Here is a 7,154-nt window from a genome sequence, read left to right as displayed (position 1 = left end):
GCCAAACAAATTGCAAGCAAAAACAATGGGAGCTCCCTCGGAATCTGAATCTGAATTCACAAAGAAGAGATTCATTTGAGAAATAGCCGGATAAGAGAGTAGGGCTTGTCACGCGATAAACTAGTGCAAGATATAGAGGAAACTTTGCAGGGAATGATATGTGGGATAACATACAAGTGTAGGGGAAAGATAAAAAAACTCGTTCTATTTGTGTGAAATATGAGAAACGGGCAAAGTTCAAACCGTTTGTAATAGATAATAATATACATGGAACAGAAAACGAAATAGTTACAAAAATAACTCTTTAGTAAAGTATTGTATGCGTTGTGGTACAACTATTGTTTTATGAACAGTGTTTGTTCAAAGTTTAGTCACAAGTTTAGTGAAGAATCGTACCTATAGTAATCGTGCTACAAAATTTTTCTCAATGTGGAATTTGGATTTAGTGTTGCGTTCTTCTTTCACCTCCAAATCTCTACCTTTTTATCCTTTTTTTCCTCCTCCTCCTCCTCCTCCTCCTCCTCCTCATATTATCGTTCTTCTATCTCTCCACCACCTCTATATTCTTCCACGTTACAGTGTTTCATGAAGAACGTCACAGTATATAACTACCAAGGTTTTTAGTGACGGGGATTTTACTCTCTAAGATAGGTGGTATATATGTATACCTACCCACCTCCTCACATTCACATTAAGGTCACGTCACGTCCGTCACCCATCAGCTTTACTGGGGACTGGGCGCTGGGGAAAAGCCAACAGTACACGATTTCCCCGGATGTTCACCTATACCCTATAGCATATACAGATGAATTAGCATAGTGGATCTGGAACTCTGAACGAAAGCGGAAAATTTTGGCATTGACCTAAACCTAATTGACCTAATTCACTAAGAAAGTGAAAAGTAAAATATTAATCATTCTCAAAGAAGAAGAATAAGAAGAGGAGGAGGAGGAGAAGAAGAAGAGGAAAAAGAAGAAGAAGAAAAACTTCATAGGTATGTACATTGTACATATTTATCAATCTTATTATGTAAATAAATGAATAAACCATATTTTTTTTATTTTTGTACATGGAAAGGCAAGGCCTATTATAGATTTAGTTTTAGTTTAAATTAGTACTTAGCCTTAACATTGTACCACATACAATTGTATATTTGTACAAATAAAATTGAATTGAATTGAAAAATATCCAGATACCAACAGGTAACAGGACCAATCTCTCGAGAGCCACTGGTGGTATATCTAGTTTGCTGGCATTTTTGCTACTTCGTGACATTAATTCCAACGTAAATGTAACACAAACTTCGTCACATCTTACAGGAAAAAGTTTTCGCCCACCTCTTTTCCAGGAAAACAAGACAGGGTTTTTTAATTTTCAGTTTTCTCCTGCCTTTGTCTGAGATTGTTTGCGAAGTTTTTGCGTCAACTTCCTGCGAAAACGAAACGAGCCGGAAAAAGAACGTCGTTTTTTACTTTGCTTATCCTATAGGAAGGAAAGTAATGTAATCGGGTCAAAATTTCGATGGTCAGGTTTTAGTCAGAGAGAGAGAGAGAGAGAGAGAGAGAGAGAGAGAGAGAGAGAGAGAGAGAGAGAGAAATGTCTGCAGGCATGACTGATTTCCAACTTTCTACCTACCCTAGCTACCTACAACATAAATTATATTTTTTCATCATCATCATTATTATTATTATTATTATTACTATCATAGCCTCTACTATTACTAATAGTTATACTAATGCTATTTCAATACTGTACAACTCCCTCACACAAATAATTTTGGGAGGGAGCCCCCAAATAACCGATTGATTTCAAAATCTAAGGGACAAATCTTAGAACTCGCTTCTTTCAGTTACCTACTCGCTATAGGTTCGGCAGGCACAGGGCCATATATACCTACTATTACCTATAGACTTTCAGAAAATGAAGGTTTTCATCTCAAGAGAGAGAGAGAGAGGAAGAGAGAAGAGAGGAGAGAGAGAACTGTATCTTTTAGACATCCTATATCGTTATCTCTCACGACGAGATCGGTATTTTATGGTAAATAACAATTAAAATAAAAAATCCATAAAAAATACCTCGGGTATTAATTTTATTATCAATATTATCATTAATAAAAACCCCTCATAAAATATTATATCAGTAATAATATGAGCTGGTACATGATAAGCGTTTCTCATCTTCCCACATACACGGAGATAATAAGAGAGAGAGATAGATAGATAGATAGAGAGAGAGAGAGAGAGAGAGAGAGAGAGAGAGAGAGAGAGAGAGAGAGAGAGAGAGAAACCTGATGCATTACTGTGGTGAACTTTAACCCTCCTCCAGACAATAAAGGATAAAAAAGAACAATTTTATTGTTTTATCATGCACGTAATATATGTACATAGATACAGGAATCTCAAGTTCCGTTCCATGTTCCAACATTAGGAATTTGCCTAAGCAGAGGCTGCCAAGGGTTAAGCGAACCCTATTAAAAAAAAAAATACACGGGGAAGAGAGAGGGTGTCTCATTAAAAATTATTTCGCCAAATGGGATATTTTTTATCGCCAGGTACTTACAACTATTATTATTAGGGCCATTATTCAAACTCGTTGGAAAATTTTATCTATGCGAATTCTCCCCCGGCCGCTCTGATATACAGAGGTGATTGGTGGAGATTTATTCTCACTTTCCATTTAGATTTATAGGCCTCCTCCGGCCACGACCCCAACCCCGACCCTAACCCCAGCCCCTGGCCTACCATTTGGACCCTTATCTCTCCTAGTTGTAAGCTCGAGATTATCACTACAAGGGGGGTGAGGGGTTGTACAGTTTTATCAGGGAAGGAGATAGGGAGGGGAGGGTTGTAAAGGGTTTTATCAATGAAGGGAAGAGGTTTACGACTTTGAGTTTTCCGCGGAAAGTGACCTTTTTTGGGGGTGCTGTCTCCAGTTTGTGACAATCATGTTTGGCGATAGTGATACTGCCAGAGTTGTTGTATCACCTACCTGAAAGCAGAAAGCGGACAAGTTTAAGGTAAGTTTCGTAAATCCCAGTACTTTTTTATTACTATCAACTGTATATCAACTATATGTACCTATATCAACTCATTTTTCTTAGATCTTAGAAAATAAGTCTTAAATTCTTAGAAAATCAAAGTACCTGCCTATTCATCTAAATTCTAAGTACAGAGTACATAAAGTACAAGTTTAATTTAGTTTTATCAGTCAATTGATCGTTCTTAATTTAAACTTTATCAATAGCATTCTGCTCAATAGGTAACTTCTACTTCTTTTCAGTCTTTTCATGTCTACGAACATCTCTTTTGAAATTTCCTGGAAAAAAGGACCTCAACTCACATTTTTCCGTTTTTCTTCCTTTTGTAACCATCAACTTTCAAGAAAAGTTAAATGAAATGTCAGTTAGTTTACTTTTCCAATTATTGAGAGGAATTTTCTGGTGAAAAAAGTGGAGAAAATGTAAGAGAATTTCAGTAACTTTCTTCATAAAGGATTCTTTCTTCATTATCAAATGTAAGTATTGCCAATGATATTTATAGCTATATCTACCACAAAGTTTCACATTAGAAAATAAAAAAGCCTCCTCTGCTTTTTTTCCTCTTGGAAAATAATATAGATAGATTATACCCTGAAGTAGCTGTGACTTCCCTCAGTACATCAATTCATACACTATAGTCTGTCTCATAGGGGTTGAAAATTTTTCTATCTCATATACAGTCTCTCTCATGTAGCTTAAGAATTGAGGCTCAAACTGTGACAATTTATGGAAAGGTTTGTCAGATTTTGATAATATAACATTTTGATATTATTTTTGATAACATGATACATTTCTTTGAAGTCCAACGAATCTAACAATCAATCGTAAATCGTAGGTTTGTTAACGTTGCTTTGATGACTCGTATCAGGTAATATTCTCAACCTACGTGGTACAGATTATTGCTACATAATTATACACGACGATAAATAATAACATTCCCAACCTATATGGAATAGACTAGAGCCTATAGCTACATTCACACAGTAATACCTAAGTAGTATAATACCTAACCTATATTGCACAGACTATAGCTACATACACACGGTAAACAGAGACAAATGATACACACACCATCATGTGTTTCAAGACAGTAAGAGCATATTATCCTTTGAATAGAATAGAATAAGTATAATGCATAGAATAGATTGGAATAATATACCATGTTTATCCTGTCTGGATGAGATTGAAAAGTGTCTTTACTCTCGCTAACACTTTTATAAAGGTGTAGAGTCTGTAGAATTCTCTATGAGTTCTATGACTGTGGCAAAGTGCCAGAGATACCTCTATGGCAAAATTCTTGGGCCATAGTGTGAATTCTGTATTAAAATGGAGTAGATTTTTGGCCACATTCCCTTTGTTAATGGTAGGTACCATAGAAGTACAGTTGAACCTGGATAAACTAGAACGGGGATACAATTTTTGAGATCTCAAATCGGTTAGGTACTTTTATGGGTATGTATACTTTCTAAGTAAAAGTGTCTCTCCTTCTATCTCCATTTACACTTCTTTCTCTCTTTCCCTATCACCCTCTCTCTCTCTCTCTCTCTCTCTCTCTCTCTCTCTCTCTCTCTCTCTCTCTCTCTCTCTCATTCTTCTACAACAACAAAAAAAAATCTTGCTTTCCCATGCTTAAAAAAAATCACTGTGTCTACTTGACTGCCTTTGTTGCCAAGATTTCTCTTTCACTTTTCATTTTTCTCCCTTACAAAAACAAAAGAATTTCTCTCTCGTTCTTTCTGCCCTCGCTTCTATTATTTAGGGGAAAAATAGAGGAACATACAGATACAAAAGGTCCTTTATTCTATTGATAGGAGAGAACTTTTTCTAATAATTGAGGACTTCTATTTAAGAAGGGCCTAGCTTTATTTACACCTTTTTTCCGTAATATTACTTCCTTATGCATCAGATTGTTGTAAAAAAAAGCCTTTTTGAATGAAACTCTCCAATGATTTCAGTATTACGCATAATATTTTACAGTGACGTAAATTTATTTCTGATTTTAGTTCTGGTCGCCCTCAGACCCCTGAAAAAAAAAAAAAAAAAAAAACAAAAAACACCAACAACAACAACAACTTGTCCTGACTTACTACCCATCCCATACAGTTCACCCTGGTATTCGCTTAGCATAATATTATACCTACCTATATCCACCTAACCTGGGAAGGTAGGTACTACATTGAATGTTTTCGTCTGTGAAAAATACATACTCGCGGGAGAGAGAAAAAAAAGCCATTTTTTTACATAAAAAACGATCTTTTGAACGTGCAACGAATATTTTTTTTTATTTTCTTTGTACACCAATATACAAGGTAGGTCCTTCCGTAATCAGGTAATCACACTCAAATCCTTCCGCAATCACACTCAAATCCTTCCGCAATCACAGTCAAATCCTTCCGCAATCACAATCAAATCCTTCCGCAATCACACTAAAATCCTTCCGCAATCACAGTCAAATCCTTCCGTAATCACAGTCAAATCCTTCCGCAATCACACTCGAATCCTTCCGCAATCACAATCAAATCCTTCCGCAATCACACTAAAATCCTTCCGCAATCACAGTCAAATCCTTCGGCAATCACAGTCAAATCCTTCCGCAATCACACTCGAATCCTTCCGTAATATCACACTCAAATCCTTCCTTTCTTTTGGAATAAATCCCTTTAAGTACCTACTAGAAAAAATCCTCCTAAAAATCCTTTGTAAGATAGGATAGGATTCAGTAGAATGATTTACATATAGGTACCTAATAATTCGGTTAATAATCAGTCTCATATGTTCATTACAATAATAATTATTGTAATGAACATATGAGACTGAAAGGTTCCTTCGTTCTTCCTTTATCACAACAGTCTGGATATCAACAGGGAGAGAGAGAGAGAGAGAGAGAGAGAGAGAGAGCGAGAGCGAGAGCGAGAGCGAGAGAGAGCTAATAGTTTCTCATAATAAAATAGTAGAAAGGGGGGCAACTGAACCAAAGTTGAGGCAGAAGTGAGAAGAAACCAGGAGAAGGGTTCCGTCTACCGCCCCCCTCAGGAAAAAGCAGTAAAGTAGAGGAGAGGTACTCTCTACCACCCCCCTCATGACAAACAGTACCCAGGAAACTCACGGGATATAGAAGCCAGGAAACGGAAATGTGAAACTCAACCCAACAGGGTCTCTCTTCCCCTATTGTGACCCTGACAAGGAAACAGGGGGTTACATCCCCCTCCCCTCCCCTCTCCTATAGGAGAAAAATTAAACTAAATTAAATTAATGTGCGAAAATACGACGGGCAAACGTGTTGAAAAAAAAAATATAAATTTCACTGGTAAAACAGAAATATTTATGGCGGGAAACCCTTTCCCTACCCAGGGCCCAGGAGTGAGAGTGCTACCGGTGAACCCATCGTGCTTTGGAATGAAAAATATGTTACCAAGTAGTATGTCCTTAGAAATATTACGTTACCGGTATGTGTGTGTGTGTGTGTGTGTGTGTGTGTCTGTCTGTCTGTAAACAAAATATCTCGGGAACGGTATAAGCTAGAGACTTGAAATTTGGTAAGTAGTTCACAAATGTGACAAGGATGCAACACAAAACATTTGTTTAAGATTGTTGCTGCTTTTGGCGGTATTTCGACCGCTTTTTGGCGGTTTTTGACCGTTTTTTGGCGGTTTTCAGCTATAGCGACAAAACGGTTAGAGATATTGTAAAAGTTAGGGTAAAAGAACACTCCAATAAGCATCATTCAATAGGATAAGGAAAGTCGTGTGATGTTCACACCAGATTTTTGTCTTTGTTTCTGTTAATTTTTGCCTTGTGACTTGCCGTTTGTAAGGTTCTCGGTAACGCAGTGTTGATATGTTTGCCGTTGTGTATTTTCTTGTCAGTTCTTTTTTTACATTTCAGCAGAAAATTTAAATCCTTTTTCTCTCTTGTACGAATATTTTATAACTTTTTTTGTTTGTTAACCTGGAGATAGGTAGGCATGTGGGATCCTACAATTCCTACATATTACTCGGGAACGCGATTTTTATATATTCATGAGAATCATGAGAATTTTATGCCAAAGATTTCCTTCAATGTTTAAGAACATAATAAAACACAGATGTACAAGTGTAACATATAATAATAATATATT

Source organism: Diaphorina citri, unplaced genomic scaffold (genome assembly GCF_000475195.1).
Source record: "Diaphorina citri unplaced genomic scaffold, Diaci psyllid genome assembly version 1.1 scaffold2596, whole genome shotgun sequence".
NCBI classification, from domain to species: domain Eukaryota; kingdom Metazoa; phylum Arthropoda; class Insecta; order Hemiptera; family Psyllidae; genus Diaphorina; species Diaphorina citri.
Note: the sequence above shows the minus strand (reverse complement) of the source record.